General features: G+C 35.2%; 1 long non-coding RNA gene across 1 annotated transcript in view; it reads right to left on the minus strand.

Annotated features, from left to right (window-relative positions):
• The window catches only part of LOC142748144 (uncharacterized), a 143,800-nt gene extending 127,519 nt beyond the window's left edge, over positions 1–16,281 (minus strand). Inside the window, exons 1-2 of the long non-coding RNA XR_012882148.1 lie at positions 16,050–16,281; positions 12,214–12,331 (exon numbers count right to left, since the gene is read on the minus strand). This is a non-coding gene — a long non-coding RNA (uncharacterized LOC142748144). The remainder of the gene's footprint in view (positions 1–12,213; positions 12,332–16,049) is intronic.
• Between the last annotated feature and the right edge of the window lie 2,383 nt (positions 16,282–18,664).

Raw genomic sequence — 18,664 nt, forward strand, 5'->3', positions numbered from 1 at the left:
AAACATCTCCAATTTTGCATTGGCTCAAAAAAGTAGCCCAAACATCCAGACTACAAGAATTGTACTATCTTGCTCAGAGAAATCCTATCAAATATGACAAAATCTGACTTCCGTGGCGTTCCTTTCTTACTCATCCTTTAAGATATGGTAGGTTCTCCTATACATACAATAAGTCTTTCATCTTAACTGGTGACCATTTTTGACCCTATCTGCTGAGCTCTCACGCTCTATTTTGGAGTCTTTTTGATAAGGGTTTTCCCCATTAAAGCATTAAATAATTACTCCAGCATAAACTTTATAGGATATGTACATGTATTAGACCTTTGTTTAGGTGATTTTTCTATGCCTTTATTTCTTTCTAGTTACTTTATCTTTGGTTGTAACTTTTAGATAAGATTTAGATGCCCTGTAATGGCATTTTGTAATAAGATTTAGGCCCCATGCACACGACCGTGTTTTTGCGTCCGCAATTCCCCCGCAAATCCACGGGAGAATTGCGGACCCATTCATTTCTATGGGCCCATACACACTATCCGTGTTTTCACGGGTCTCCGCATGTCCGCAAATCCGTGCCGCAGAAACTCAGGACATGTCTTATTACGGGCCGTAAATTCGATGCGGACATGCCAATAGAAGTCAATGGGCCCGTGGAAATTGCGGATACACCTCCGTGTGTCATCCGCAGTTTGCGGATTTGCGGAAATGTTGCTAGGCGACAACCGGGAATGAGTTCTGTCGTCATCCTGTTTTAGCTAGGCTTTTTTTTTTTCATCCGCATTTTGCGGATTACATACGGATGAACTGCGGATTACATACGGATGAACTGCGGATGACATTTCACGGAACACGGTCCTGGAATTTGCGGACCAGAAAAACACTACGGTCGTGTGCATGAGGCCTTACTAAGTGTCTCTGATTGTTTATGAAACAATTGTTTGTACTTATTAAGGCACTTTTACATGGGCAAATGATCGGGCAAACAAGCATTCCTGATCATTGCCCTGTGTAAACAAGGTAATGATTAGCCGATGAACGAGCTAATCTGCTTATTTATGCAGCACTAAATATTATCGTTGTCGGCAGCACAACTCCCTATGTTAACAGGGAGATGTTCTCACGACATTATGGAAATGTATGGGGATGAACAATGGTAGTAATGATCACACGTCCCCAATACATAACCAAGTAATGCTCCTCGTGAAAGGAGCAAACAAGCACCTATCAACGAGTTGCCTCATTGATCAGCGCTCGTTTTCAAGGCCCATATCGGTGTGAAAGTTATTGTCATAAGCCATGTGATTTAATATGTAATAAGTCACATTATACAGAGCAGTACCTATTAGTCAAGTCTTAAAGGGAACCTGTCACCAGCATTTCACCTATTGAGCTTTACTTATCCCTCACTGGCCACTGCTATAAAAAAGTTCATTGCCGTTATCCCCAACTCCTTCTCCGACTGTAAATAACGGTCTGCAAACATTTTGCGCCTTTTATAGTAATAATCCGGTGTCCCATTGTGAGCACACCAGAAGAGGACATCAATGCACATGCGCAGGATTTTGTGTGCTGGGGGAAGGCGAGGAGCTGTCAATCAAAAGTAAGGAGGCGCGGTAAACTCGCAAAGACTTGAGGAATGAAGATTTGACTCTTTTCAAATGAAGATTTGACTCTTTTATGCTCATTAGCATACAGTGTGGGAACACTAAAAAACTGAATACTAAAGCTACAGAGCCGACTAAGAAGACAATTATAGGTTATATAGAAATTATTTTTCATCCACTACCACCGTGTATTGCTGGTGTAATAGGTGAAATGCTGGTGACAGGTTCCCTTTAAGAACGCTGGATGATTACAATTAAACACAGTATAAGCAATACAATTTACATTAATATTGATGATAATAATATTAGTAATAATACATATCAATTAAACATATCAATAAATAGAAAGTTAACAAGGTAAGGAAACAACTTTGATTCTATATACATCCATAATGTGTTTTGAAAGTTAAAACCAGTTAGAACTACTCATAAGAAAAAAACATGGGTAAGTAAATTGGTAGAAGAGGCATTGGTAGGTAAAACAGGATGATCCAGCGGCATTAAGGACAGGATGGTTTGTTTTCTTTAAAAAAACATAGGGCTAGATGACATCTATGTAAACAGATACTAATAACAGGCTTTGGAGTATGTGTTTTTTGTGATGCCCTTCATGCATTTCCATGAAAATACAGTGAATTACAGAACTGCTACTAAAAAATAATCAACGTGGACACCATGGACTACAGATGAAGTAGTGGTTAACCATTCTGTATGGAGTTGATATGTCCTCCCTCTGTTTAAAGAGGCTCTGTCACCACATTATAAGTGGCCTATATTGTACATGATGTGATCGGCGCTGTAATGTAGACTACAGCAGTGTTTTTTATTTAGAAAAACGATAATTTTTGACGGAGTTATGACCTATATTAGCTTTATGCTAATGAGTTTCTCAATGGACAACTGGGCGTGTTTTACTATATGACCAAGTGGGCGTTGTACAGAGGAGTGTATGACGCTGACCAATCAGCGTCATACACTTCTCTCCATTCATTTACACTGCAAATAGTGATATAGCTATATCACTAATTGCAGTCACATAAACACACTATAACGCTACTCGTGTCATGACAATGAATATACATTACCTCCAGCCAAGACGTGATGTGTATTCATTCTTCTGACCACTTCAGTAGCGTCTCTGTGAGACTACAGCACAGCGAGATCTCGCTGTGAATGACAGCTTACAGCGTAATCTAGCAAGACTACGCCTGCTATGCTGTAACTCACAGAGACGCTACAGAAGTGGTCAGGAGAATGAATTCACATGACGTCCTGGCTGGAGGTAATGTATATTCATTGTCATGACACATGAGTAGCGTTATAGTGTGTTTATGTGACTGCACATAGCGATATAGCTATATTACTATTTGCAGTGTAAATGAATGGAGAGAAGTGTATGACGCTGATTGGTCAGCGTCATACACTCCTCTGTACAACGCCGACGTGGTCATATAGTAAAACACGCCCAGTTGTTCATTAAGAAAGTCATTAGCATAAAGCTAATATAGGTCATAACTCCGTCAAAAATGATCGTTTTTCTAAATAAAAAACACTGCTGTAATCTACATCACAGCGCTGATCACATCATGTACAATATAGGCCACTTATAATGTGGTGACAGAGCCTCTATTTTAAATGGTCTTCTCTGGAGACTTTACTTTCCTCCCACACTCCAAAAGAACACTGATACAGGTTAGAAAAGTATACTAGTTAGCCTGGATTCCTACCAAACAGGTCCTAGTTTGTATTTGTGTATGAAATAGAGAAACTAGACTCTGAGACCCACTGGAGATATGGACTGGTGTGAGTGAATCCATCCCTGTACAGCACTGCAGAATATGTTAGTGCTATATAAGCAATGGGATCTAAAGAAACTATACATTTTGATTGGAGTGTTCCTTTAATAGTGGTAAGTCCATGTTTTGATATAGCATGCTATCAAGGGTGACATTACCCAAATTATCAACAACTGTTTCTATAAATTCTGTTCTATGTCAATCCAGTAGGATACATTTTAAGAATATTGTATATTAAATTAGGACATTTGTCTGTCCCTAGTACTTCCTGCTGTAATTCTTTAGACACTATTTATACTAGTTTGTGGGCCTCTGGGACATTGAATCCATGTGATAGTAAAATAAGATTGTGCTAAAATGTTGTATTTGCCAGATGAAGTTTCCCAGGACCACAGTAAGTATACTTTTGCCATTAGTGTACATTGGATACCCACCGTTTCCTTAACACCAAAGACCCTGTATCTGCATAATAGCTTATCTATGAATGCTTTTGAAAGTTACATTTAGAAGGAAACCTACAGATGTTAAAGACTTATTTTTAAATGGAATCTGTCAGCAGTTTTGAAGGCCTGCTGACAGCACTATATAGATAAGAGGGGGGCATTGTAATGATGCCTGTTGTCTCGGACATGCAAGTTGCATAACTGAGAAATCAACGTTTAATTCTCCGGCTCTGCAAGTGCCACTCTGTGCTCTGAGTGACGGATCTGGTGTCCAATCAGAAGACCGCTAGAGCCGTCACTTAGAGAAGAGTGCAGTGGTCTGGCAGCGTTCTCCAAGGACAAGTGGTACTTGCGACTGTGGCGCCAGGGGAATTAAACATAGTTTTCTTGGTCATGCAACTCGCATGACTAAAACAACAGGTTGCATTGCTATGCCCTCTCCTATATAGTGTTGTTAGAAGTTTTGAGGCCTCAAAATGTTTGACGGTTTACCTTTAATCGCATGAATCATTTTTACACTATTGTGTGCATGCATTCATATCTATTTACCTGGAAAAATAAATGCAAACCTAATCTTTTACAGCTTGTAAGTTTGAGGATAGGGTCTTTCCTAAGAGATCTTGTTATGTGTTTGCTTCTCCTTAACTTCAATCATTGTATTTATATTTTCATGTTCTTTTTTTGTGCCAGATTTAAGGTGTCATGGTAGACGATGGATGACATCACGGAACATCTACCACTGCACAGAATGCCAGGATTAATGACAATCCTCCTAGTCTCACACAATATGCTGGCCTGATAAATGACCAGGAGATCAACCCCATCCTGGAGAAATGGGGCCTTTTTGGCGTCAATAGTGGAGACCTCAGTGATCACCAGTGGATTATTAGTAATCACTGCTAGTAAACATTCAGTAATTCCACTTTATTTGAAGTTAATTATATACAGTATATTTCCAAGTAGTGTAGAGATCATTTTTTTTTCATAAGAAAGCTTTTCTTGAATGACTGGTCACTTTTCCCTATAGCAAGATGTAAGCTGATTGCACTAGGATATCAATGTCACAATGACAGTAAGATTCCAGAAATTAGATACCTGTGAGTTGCCATGACAACCTGTGATGTCATAATGACAAAGATCCTGTGTGTTCTTGTATCTCTAAGATCTAAACTTAAACCTAAAAAAGTAAATGAAAAAACAAAAATAATCTAGCATACCTACACTGTTTCAAAGCTTCCCTAATAATTTGGATATATTCTGCGTGGGTGTCACATTTTTAGGCAATAATGCATCCACATCATGTAGAATTTATGCTATGCCAATCCACCCACCCCACATGCCCATTTGTTTGCCCATCACTAACATATTATGGACATTCATATCCAGAGGCGTAACTTGAAGCTCCTGGGCCCCAATGCAAAATCTTTAACAGGGTCTCCACCTACCATATATCATTTATAATACTGGTATATTTTTCTTTGGCTATAAGGCTTTTAGGCTCCAGGGCTACCTCTGCACCCCCCTATAGCTACACCCCTGATCTTATCATTTTTGGGCTTTTTTTAAGCATAACTAGATAGTTAAGTAGACATTGAAACATTTGGTATTGCTATTACAAAGGTGCATTAGATGACTAATCTCTTTGGTAAATTTATTGGCACAAGAAAAATTGTGAAAAACTATATTTTTACATATTTCTAATTAATTCCCTGTAAATAATAGCAATTAAATATTTTCCTTTTTTTTTAAAAAGCGTTCTTATAGATAGATATGATCTGCCTATATAAGAAAACCCTATCATACACTAAGAAAATTTAATAGACTAATAATCACGTTTAGATTGTAGCATTCACAGGGCTTAAATCTGGTTATGAATTAGCAAAAATCCTCTGGTATTGTTTGTTCAATTTAGTCTTACTGAAAAAAGATTGAAATTGTATCAAATATAATTTCCTGACAAGTAACATTTTGAAAATATAGTTCTAGCTAATTAAATTAATGGTAAATGTTATTAATCTAATTAGCTCCATCTAATTAGCTCTAATTTTCCTTGTCATGAAACTTCACATGTGCAAAAAATTATGCTTGACGTACATTGTCATGTAGGATTCCAGAAATAAAATTTCAATAGTAAATAAAATATCCAAGAATTTTTATAATTGAGTGGACGGCATATATCACCGCGCTTCCATTTCAAGAACACTTACAATTTAGTATGAATAATAAAATCTGTAGAAATTATAGTGAATTATAGCTTTTCTATAAATCTGACATAAAAAATGGGCCCAGCAGCAGAAAGACGATAATGGCCATTTCTTGCATGTCAGATAATGATTCTTAATTACATAATATAAATCCATAAGTGTTATTGCTGGCTGCAATCTTGGTTCTCCCGCTGCAGGTTCACTCAGCTAATATTACTGTACAGTGATTGCATGAGTTCTAAAACAATTCCCCATCTGCAGGAATCATGGGAGAGATACTACTTTCATGCTGCTTACTATTCACTAAAAAATATCATACGGATAATTATGCAAAATAAAAAAATACCTAAGTAAAATATATATTAGGGATATATATATATATATATATATATATATGCTGTATATAATTTATAATAATACAATTGTCATACAAGATGATAAAATTAAAGGATTGGTCGGCCAATCACTCAGATTTACATCTTGCTCCCCCATTACACAGCCCAAATATCGTCCTCTCCATTGGATTAGGCAGAAAATTCACACCATCTATGGCCAGCTTTAGACAACATGGGCTAAAAATGAATGATTCTATGTGTCTACAGTGATAAAAAAAAATTGTATTACAGAATATTTATTTTAAAGACAATATTGTACTAGAATGTTTTTTTCACAGTAATTCTTTGTTGAGTGAAAATCAGTGTGAAATCTAGATGTCAGACTGATTTTTAGGTAGGAAGAATTAAGTGTATCCTGTTTAGGGGGTTCGCAATGGTTATTGGCGGGAGGGGCCGTAACTCAGACATTTTGTGAAAGGGCACAGCTACATCAATCACAGAATTTGCCCATTTCTTATCAGTCGCTGGTTCTTGGCAGCGATTTACACCTTCTTCCCTAAGTTATTATTTAAGTTTAAATGATCTAAAATTGTTTGCACGAGGCCATTGTGTTCCTGCCTACCGCTGCTTGCTTTTAGTTTTATGTCTAGTTTAGTAGCAATAGGCATTTTGTTAATATGTAGTTACCTACTGGTAAACTGCGGGTGCAACATCTGTGCTGTAGTAAACAAACTATTGTCTACTGTAGAAGTGACAAAAGAGAGAGAAATATATAATACAACTGCAGGTTTTGCTTGACAGGTGCACAGAACTCACTCCACATGGAACACAATCAAGACACAATAACCAAAATGTTGTATCTTTCTGCTTCAGAGCATTAGCCAACAATCTGAAGTCCATAGTCACAGGAACGTACAGTGGCACCGCAACAGGTTCAGAACATGAGTCGCTTCAAATATTACCCCAAAGTACCACAGGTAATACAAAGTAATACAGGTGTAACAGATCTGAGTAGGACTTTAATCCATTATACGAGTTACAATAATTCTTCATATTAAGATGCAGTATAGCTGAGTTTGTCATTTGGTATTATACAGGTTTTAAGTAGATAAACCTTCTTCAGTTTCTTAACTTACAGAGGGATCATGAAGAATTGGAAAATCAGCTACAGAGTTCATGACAACTTGAAGTCTTCTACATGTAAATATACAGAATTATTGTAACTTATATAATAAATGATTAACCTAAGAAATAGTTTAATGAAAATAACACAATTGCTGCCCATATATACTTACCTTCATTTGGTTTTTATATTGAATGAGGATCAAGTTTATACTAAATTCATATTAATAGTAAGTATTGTATTTACTACCAACTCATGGGAAAAGAACAAAAAATACAAAAATAGGTTGCAATAATACTGACGTATTATATTTTTACATCCAAATATTGTAACAATGTTAGTCTGTTTTGGAAATATGCTCTGTTTTCTACCCTATAAGTATATTTATTTTGTGGGTAATTTTGATGCCCCACATCGGTAGCAGAAGTATGAACATATCTACATACAGTATGTGTCAGCGCTAAATATTTTTTGCATCTTGAGGGCATGGTGAATTAAGACATTGCATTAAGTTTTACTGAAGGCCTTTGTAAAAACAAAAATCACATACAGGGAAATGTGCCAAATGGCAAACTCAACTCTGCTACATTTGACAAATTTTAATGCTGTTTATCAAAACACTGTTATGTGAAGAAAATCTAGACGCAGTTAGGGCGGGTTCACACATGGCGGAATTGCACTTAAATTCCGCTGCGGACACTCCGCAGCGTTAATCCGCAGCGGAGCCGTTTCTACATTGACTTTCACTTTAATTTAGCAGTGTTCGTTTACACGATGCGTACAATTCCGCTGCGGAGCATAGGCTGCGGAGCGGAATTTGGTGTCCGCAGCATGCTCTGTCTGTTGCGGAGCAGTGGCGGACTCATGGCGGAATTTCTCCATTGACTTCAATGGAGATTCAAAGTTCCGCAATGAAGTCCGCAGCTGTCATGCACATGTCATGTGTGCTGCGGATGCGTCTTGCTTTTTTTACTTGACATTTCTTCATTCTGGCTGGACCTATGTATTTCTAGGTCTACAGCCAGACTGAGGAAGTCAATGGGGCTCCCGTAATGACGGGAGCGTTGCTAGGAGACGTCAGTAAATAGTCACTGTCCAGGGTGCTGAAAGAGTTACGCGATCGGCAGTAACTGTTTCTGCACCCGGGACAGTGACTACCGATCCCAATATACATGTATCTGTAAAAAAAAATGAAGTTCGTACTTACCGAGAACTCCCTGTTTCTGTCTCCAGTCCGGCCTCCCAGGATGACGTTTCAGTGTAAGTGACGGCTGCAGCCAATCACAGGCCAAGCACAGGCTGCAGCGGTCACATGGACTGGCGCGTCATCCAGGGAGGTCGGGCTGGATGCCGAAGGAGGGACGCGTCATAAAGACAACGGGCGGTAAGTATGAATTTCTTTTACTTTCACTAGGGAAAGTGCTGTCCCTTCTCTCTATCCTGCACTGAATAGGGAGAAGAGAAGCACTTTTCCTGCAGTCTGCAGCAGCTAGTCCGCATCAATGTACTGCACATTTTGTGCAGATCCGCTGCAGAATCTGCAACGCAGATTCTGTGCGGCATCGATGCGGACAGTTGCGGAGGAATTCCGCCATGTGTGGTCATGCCCTTAGGGTTACTTACTAGCGTTGCTTAAAGTGTGGAGCTATACGTGACCTTAAAAGCCAATGGGACTTTTTTTTTAAATTGATTAATCTGTAGTGAACAAATAAAGACTCATTTTCTGATTGTTTAATATGATAATACTTCTTTTAATTTTCATGGATAGTCTTTTTCGGACAATATGAAGCGACTACAGGAAATGTTCTATAGGTGTTCCAATCAGCAAGCCTAAACTTTAATTTTGTATGGAAACCTATGATCTCTGCTAGTAGTAGTAGCGCAGCTTGAAATTACTACTACCTGAAATATTTACCCTTAAAAAAGTCCTTTAATTTTAATATTAACCCGATGTGGAGTGCGTTTTCCAGTTCTTATTTTTTATCAATAATTGCTTGACCGGTGATATAGTGTACATTACATAACATTATATGCATGCCTATCCACCCGCTTACTGGCCCATTCACTGTTCCAATATCATCACCTGTATTCTAAATTATATAAATAATGTCTGTGGTCATCTCCCACAGAGAGCTAAGTATAAGTTAAATTGAGCGCAGTAGCGAAATAAATACCAATGTGCCAGAAATAACAATTATATTTTAGAATTTAAATTCTAAAGTCGATATATCAATGGTTATTCACAGATGTAGCAGAGCTGGATTTGTCACTTAACTCTTTGGAACTGCATTACTTGTGGTGGGGGTATTGAAAATATATCAACTAGCTGGCACAGTCATGTGAATACAGGAGAATATCCCACTGTGCCAAATGAAATGATTGAAACAGTCCTTCCATGTTTTCTTCTTCCAAGACTGGATGAATCTTTTGTATGGCATTGTATTGTCAACAATAGAAAACCACTATCAAATGCATGTAGATCCAGTTGACATGGGTAAAAAAATGCAGTCACAAAGGAAAGGAGCCAAGTGTTATCTGAATACTGTATTGTAAAACATATGTACCACTTCTATTAGTTGAATATGCTAAATATGTCTGAATCCAATTCACAGTGATTCAATAATTATAAGTAATAATTACAAGTGACATGAATGTGCATGTCTATTACTTAATATATTTATTTTACCACTTTTTCGTAAAAATTGAAAATTAGCATTTTAACAAAAACTCTATTCATTCACGTACGGGGCTTAAAAAACATGCACATTTGCATTATAATGTGTACCTAGCAATAAGAATATATGTAGATATATTATAATAGGAGGAAGAGTCATCCATTGTATTCATTTCATGGTTGTTTACGATCAGTTACAAACAGATACAAATTATAATTTTTTCAGAATTCTAATTCAGCTTGCCAATATTGTAAGAGTGCGCTCCAGAGAAATGATCTTACCATGCCATGTAACAGAGTCATAGCTAGGTTCTCCTATGACTGGCACATAGATACAGTTAAATGCCCTAGCTCTCTATCTAAATACCCTAGCCAAGTCATAGTGGCTTGTTGCCAGTCCCCTCCTGGCACCCAGTACCATGGGGCACATGACCTGCCTTCCCCCCTTAGCTATACCCTTGCATATAACTCTCAACCCAACAATTATAATTACCACCTATTAATTGAATGCAAAATTTACAAATCATCTTGGCATTTACACCCATGTTGTATATTTTTATCATTTTGTTATGAACCACCTCCCTTGTACTAAAAGTATTCCTCATTGTCATATGTCCCCATTTATAATAGTATTTATGCACAGGAAGTTATATCTAATTAAATGCCATTGGGCAAAATATTCCATATCACAAGGTTGAAAGCTGCATCAAAATGGGAATAGATGGAACTGAATCCAAACAAACTTTGACCTCATGAATTTATTCCCCAATTAATTAATTTGAACAAATTGCTATGAGCTACACACATATCTTATTAAATCATAAACCACTAAGACTTTGGCAATTACTATGTATTTTAATGGAATATGATAATGTAGAATTAGAGGGGATGGCAGGTAGTAAAATCAGCTGGACATGTGCTCTATTCAGTGGCGGAACTGTTTTACTGGCTGAATCTGCTGGTCTAGTGTATGCGGAGTATTGAATCATTTACTAATATTCCAGTTGTATGGTATCTATGTACTAGAATTATCAAAATAAGCAGTGCAGGGGTTCTGAGAGAAATATCCTAGTTTCCATATACTTAAAGGTTACAATGTAAAACTCTAATCAGTTTATTATAGAAGATTTAAAAAAACATATTTATAATTTTTATTTAACAAACAAAGGGGAATGTAGTAATGTAATAAATGTAAACATTTTTAAGAATGTTATAAAGTTTATCGGAGGAAATTTATAACCCACTATCTAAGGATCAAATTAGACACATAATATATAATGGATAGATAGAGAGATAGATATGAGATGATAGATAGACAGACAGACAGACAGACAGTTAGGTAGACAGATAGATAGACAGACAGACAGACAGACAGACAGACAGATAGATAGATAGATAGATAGATAGATAGATAGATAGATAGATAGATAGATAGATAGATAGATAGATAGATAGATAGATAGATAGATAGATAGATATGAGATAGATAGATAGATAGATAGATAGATAGATAGATAGATAGATAGATAGATAGATAGATAGATAGATAGATAGACAGACACACAGACAGACAGACAGACAGACAGACAGATAGATAGATAGATAGATAGATAGATAGATAGATAGATAGATAGATAGATAGATAGATAGATAGATAGATAGATATGAGATAGATAGATAGATAGATAGATAGATAGATAGATAGATAGATAGATAGATAGATAGATAGATAGATAGATAGATAGATAGATAGATAGATAGATATGAGAGAGATAGATAGATAGATAGATAGATAGATAGATAGATAGATAGATGGATGGATGGATGGATGGATGGATGGATAGATAGATAGATAGATAGATAGATAGATAGATAGATAGATAGATAGATAGATAGATAGATAGATAGATAGATAGATAGATAGATAGATATGAGGTAAAAAGATAATAAAAAATATGGCATATACACAAAAAGACAGAGGTCATTATTGTAGATATTTTTAAAACAATTTCTAAAAACTGTAAAAAGAGCACAGACCTTACAAGTGTTTTCTCCAAAGGAAACAGGATGTCATTTATTTTCTTGTCATTCTCTCATCTTTGTCTTGTAGTTGTTTTTCTCATGGGCAGTGCCTTTGCGCTGAGCCTAGAAAAATCTGTAAAGGTAAAATGAATACACTGGTATGTTGAGTCACGTTGTAGTGTACTGGGGATTTGAAAAAAATGAATCAATAATACAGACATGGTCTGAGCAAGAATATTAATATCTGAGGACCTATAAGCATTTCACATGACCGGATATAGTATTGTAGTTAAGTATATTAGTGACAAGTAAAAATATCACATCTATTAATCTCTATATTAATTATAACTATTATTGCAATGTGGTTGTCCACCTCCCTCTCCTTTTTTTTTCTCTCTAACCTCATTTTTGTATGACCATATATGTGTGTATTTTATATAAGGGGTGGGGCTGACCATAGCGTACCGTTACGGATCACACCTTTTATAGGTAAAATTGTCATCAATGACTTTTGTGTGTTTTTGAGTTACTACGACCTAGCAAATCTCACACAATGCACTTAGCTCATAAAGATTCAAGAACTTGACGATGGACTGTTTGAATGGTCTAATGTTTTCAGTTTGAATGGTCTGGTATTTGCATGACCTGGTGTCTTACAGTTTATTGTATGTTTCCCCATTCGTGATCATTTGATATTATTATTATACAGTGTTTTTTACATATATTGTTTATGTATCCCATCAACTGTACATTTATACAGAGCATAAAAAGGTTTGTCCCAAAGCCTTTAATAAAGAAATTGTAAAAAGTTATGACTTCACGTAACATGACGTTATGCTGACACAACATGACGCAAAAGCCTCTTGGAAATTTAAAATAAAATTTATTGAAGCTATTCTTTAAAGATGTCAATAAGAAACCAAATAAACATGGAATATTCCCTTTAATTCATTAAAGGAGCATTACATCTAAAAATAGCTGAAGTATAAAAATAGTAAATTATAAAAAAAAGTACATATTTGAATGTATTTGTTTTAGTGGCAAGCATTAGAATCTATGCATATTATTTCTTATTTTTATTATATTTCTTTTATCAATAATGTTTTCATGAACGATGGTTGGAATTAGGGTTAATCTTCAATTAATTTTTTTTTTAAAACCGGTAAAAATATGACCTCCTAAAGATGACATAAAGAAGACATCTTATGTCTCTATATAAGAGAACAATTTTGGTTTAATTAACAAAGAAAGTTCATGTAGTCAAATTCATTCGATATAAATTATATATTAATCCTAATATTTACACTTATGAAAGTGCAAGTTAAGTTATTGATTAATATCTCAAATCACAACTTTTTGTATTCTTTTACAAAACCATGGAAAATTACTAACATATAGTCACAATATTGAATTTTGAGATATAATGCTGTTTGACACTGTGTAAACCATGTCTATTAAAAGTATCTATAACGTTATAATACAACTTCAATAATCTTCTCTACATTCACAGTCCCTATCTGCTTTAATGTAAGGGTAAAAAGAGAACTAATGTACCCATTCATTAGAATAACATATAAACAATGAAATTATTCTATATTATTATATGAACTATATATATATATATATATATATATATATATATATATATATTAAGACGTGCATTTTTTTCATAAATAATATATTGGCTACATTAGAGTATATATAGGCCACAAGAAACTGATAAGGATGATGGGTTTAGAACAATCTCTAAATCTTTGAGACACATTTTTATAAGGCTCAATTCGCAAACGCTGTCCAAAGGAGTGGTGCTGAATGTGCTCACATGACCATAACTGTGATTCTTACAATAAAATATAATAATATTAATACAACATATTAACAATATATTACACTGTCATACATGTGTAGAACTTTACTTTGCTTACCAGTCCTTATGTCTGAAAATGTGGCAACACAACAGGATCACATCTGGAGACCTCTATGGTGGTTTTGTAGATTAGTTTATTTGACTTGAACTGAATGTGTATTAATTAGGGTGGTGCTGTCAGTCCCTTAATGAAAATCTCTGGTTACCATTCAAACCTACAATACAAAGCCAGGCTAATCTAGCTGATCAATTATTAACCACAATACATTGCTGGAGAGATAGCTGAAAGATGAAAAGTTCACCATTTGTTAACAGAAAACCCCATCTATTCAACAGATGAATGTACATCATTGATGTACAACATACAAGAAAAAGAAAGAAAGAAAGAAAGATAGATTTTTTAAGATAGATAGGTGATAGATAGATAGATAGATAGATAGATAGATAGATAGATAGATAGATAGATAGATAGATAGATAGATAGATAGATAGATAGATAGATAGATAGATAGATAGATAGATAGATAGTATATGGTTGTCTTAAAGGCATTGCTAGGGTTTCACAAGTTCTGTATAAATATTTATAGACTTAAATTACGCTCCCAAACTTACTTAGCAACATATACCCCCTCTAAAGTCATATATCTTTCATTGGCTGCAGGTTTTAGGAAAACTGATATGTATAGAACTTAAACCTGCTGTTCTATATATGAGCTTCTGTCTGGGTAATATGACAAATGCATATACTTTGTTAGAAGTCAATGTAATTGATATATAATGTAATTTTGTAGCAGGGATTCTTTTCCCCTTTAGGTTGGAGGAGATCCAGAAATCCACACAGTCCGGTAATATTACATTACAATACAATAATGAAATAAGGATTCTCTAAATCGTATTATCATCCAAGCATTCTGATCTGTTTATTTTCTATTAATACACATTTTGGAAATGTACAACTGAAATGAGTAACACAAATCCTCAGAGCCTGGTGCAGCCTACACATTGTTATATGAATCTATACATACAAACTACAGCTTTATCTTTTACTTTATATCAAAGACTTATTATATGACTAAGAGGGAAAGCTGGAAATATATATAATCCGCAGATATAATTCAATTTACATAAAGCATGCATGTGTTATACTCCATAATGACACACAGACAATACATCAATTTACATGTGTGTGCAGATGTAGCAGAGGTGAATTTGTCAGTTACCTATTTGGGACTGCATTGTGACAACTCACTGAGTTAAAATAAAGCAAAATTCATATGAAAAAACACAGATTATAGATTGTGACATGACAAACGCAGCTCTGCTGCACATGACACAGTCAACCCTGCTCCATCTGTATATGCAATATGATTTTCTGTCCACCATTTCCCAAGCACTTGGATTTATTGAGCATGACATGTATCTATCTTTTCATATAACACCTGTATATATTTCTCTTACTGCATTATATACACAGTCATATCTTATATGGCAAATAGATTCTCTGCACAAAACTTTGTACTCATAGTGATGCTTCAACTGTTGCACATTTCAGGGTGTGTGCTATCTAACTCAATGTATACAGTGCACATGTTCTGTATATGTGCACAGGTTTACGTATGTATATGTCTATATGCTAAATATGCCCCCAAGGTATAAAATTCCAGGTATAGTCAGGTGTATATATATATATATGTATATATATATATATATATATATATATATATATATATATATATATTATTTATTTTTTTGCTCAGAAGTTGTTACAATTTATTTACATTTGTTTTTTTTCTTTCTTTTTTATCTATCTATCTATCTATCTATCTATCTATCTATCTATCTATCTATCTATCTATCTATCTATCTATCTATCTATCTATCTATCTACCGTTGCTTATCATCTGTTCACTGCTTAGCAGATATAACTTGCTGTTTATATGTCTATTTCATCTATAGAATAACACTAGCTGAACCTGTGGCTTACCTTTTTTCTCTTATTGCTGTACATGTCCTTCTTTAAAGTTTTCGCACGACTTCCGTACTCTTCCCAGCAGTTATCTTGCTCTATTGGCTGCTTTGTGTTTCTTTAAGAAAAAAGGATTTTACTTGATATTCTATAAAAAAAGAGGAGGCGCAGAAATAATGTGTTTCTTTACTCAGGCAGTTCTAGCATGCTAACTTATGTTTCTGTTCCGGAAGGTAGTGCTAAGTGAGAAGCTTCTTAGGAACTGAGCTAGGAAAAAGAATTATCCCCCATCTTTATATCAGCATCTCAGACAATAGCGAGGGCTAGTGTTGCAGCTGGAGGCTGTCTCTTTAAACCTCCAACCAAAAGGTGGCCTGTCACATCCATGACGTCACCTGATAGAAACATGAAAAAAAAAATCCCTTTTCAAAACAAAAGTCCCAGGGCGACCATGGCAACAGACTGCAAATGTCAGCGTATATCCATCAGGATGCTGCTAAGCAGCTTTGCCTTTGCCTCCCACATTGCAGGGAAACAGTGTAAATCTACTGCAATTAGCACGATTGCCAAAGCTTCATTTGCAACAGGAGAGGAAATCATTGTGAGGGTGGCATAGGTTGGCACCAGCTATATTAACTGCAGTTTATCTTTGCATGCCACTCAGCTGTTCCTCTCCTCTTCATCTGTGCCTTAATCCTATGCACTTCCTTCTGTATGTTTTCTTAACAGCATTATGTGGGCTGTAGCAAGCACTGAGCTAGATGCAAATCCCTCCTTCAAAATTGCATTATCCACAATAGAAAAGAAAGAGCAGGTATATACTATATCATAATTGTCACTTTCTCTCATATCGGTTACACGGCGTTTAAAGAACCCCCTATCTATAAGACTGGTGTATTCTGGGAATTTATCAGACATGAAAAGTTCCTTCATAGGAAGTGAAGATGTGAAAAAATACCAAGGTCTGACAACGTACATATATAACAGGTCTGTATCCACCAGAGACATAACCACACCCCAGTATACAGAGAAAACGGATAACAGATAAAACATAGCACAGGAATACAAAAGACATAGAACTATTACTGAGAGATAATAATGGAAAGGAAATGGAACAATGAACCTTGCAAATATATCAGTGTAATACTGCTGAAGTGTTCACAGCAGAATATTAGGACGGCAAAATAGTTCACAATGATACAAATAGAATTTTAACATTTTTATTGCATTGTCATTAGCTTTGGTTTCAAATACTTCGATTTCTTCTATATATGATTGAAAGATACATCCATATTTCTGATGGAAGGGTTCGATGAATTTTTGGCAAAATTTTTCTCAGCATCCTTGGTGGCACCCATTAAGCACCTGGTTAAGAAACCTTCTGTCATATCGTTGAGAGGGAGGAATCAGTGATATCCAGCCTGTAGTAAAACAATGGTATCCATGGAAGACTATGGTACTATCTCCCCTAATCTGATCATCTCCAGCCAAGGATGAGGCGATGGACCTGGTATACCCTAAATGGATGGCTTAATTGATTACTTAGTTAATCTGTATCATTTTTTAAGTTTCTTTGGAAATATGGATATATAAATAAAACAAAATTATATATATATATATATATATATATATATACACATATACACACACACACTATATATATATATATATATATATATATATATATATAAACACACACAATAGATAGATAGATAGATAGATAGATAGATAGATAGATAGATAGATAGATAGATAGATAGATAGATAGATAGATAGATAAATCTGAAGTATTAGTTGTTGTAGTCATTTAAAATCCATAAGGCAGTGGTTTACTACTATATATGCAATTTTTTTTTTTTTAAATAAATAGTATATATTTGCATGGAGAGAACCCATCAATATGCACAAGAGACAGGCCCATTAATAATTGGGCACATGCTATGATAAATTTATTTGAATTCATACATTTATTTGCTTGAAGTTACTCCCAACTGTGACATTCTATTTTGCAGTGTGTTTTCTATAGTCAATAGTGTATATCAATAAATAGAGTGCTGCTTTAGTCTTTTCCTCAATAGATCAGAAAAACTATAAAATATAAAATAAGAAAAAAAAAAGATGGCCCAATTAAATTGCGAGCCAAGAATTTTCACAGTAGGGATGAAAATGTGGGTTGTTACAAACATTCCTAAATATGCTAGGTTTTGTTTTCCGCAGTAAAAGAATAATAAAGGAAACAACTAATGGTATTTTATAATATAATAAAGAGAATTTCAACAACAAAAAAGAACTATGAATAGAGGTCCTTGAGCTCAGCCAGATCTTGATTACATTCGTTTTTTTCCCTTGCTGTTTTCTAATATGATTACCAATAGGCCAGGGTCACACACACAGTTTTGATGCCGTTTTTGTGTACATTTTTGGCTCCGTTTTTTTTTTTATCAAAGCCATAAGTGGATCCAAAAGGAAGGAAAAGGTAAATAAAAAAACTGAGGCATCCCTTTTTTTGTGCCCATTTCTGTGTTTGGCTAAAAAAACTGAACCAAAAACAGAGACAAAAACTGCATCAAAACTATGTGTGTGATCCTGTCCATAGGCTGGTTCCACACATTGCATATGTGTTGCAGAATTTT

The sequence above is a fragment of the Rhinoderma darwinii genome, chromosome 3 (genome assembly GCF_050947455.1).
Source record: "Rhinoderma darwinii isolate aRhiDar2 chromosome 3, aRhiDar2.hap1, whole genome shotgun sequence".
Taxonomy (NCBI): Eukaryota; Metazoa; Chordata; class Amphibia; order Anura; family Rhinodermatidae; genus Rhinoderma; species Rhinoderma darwinii.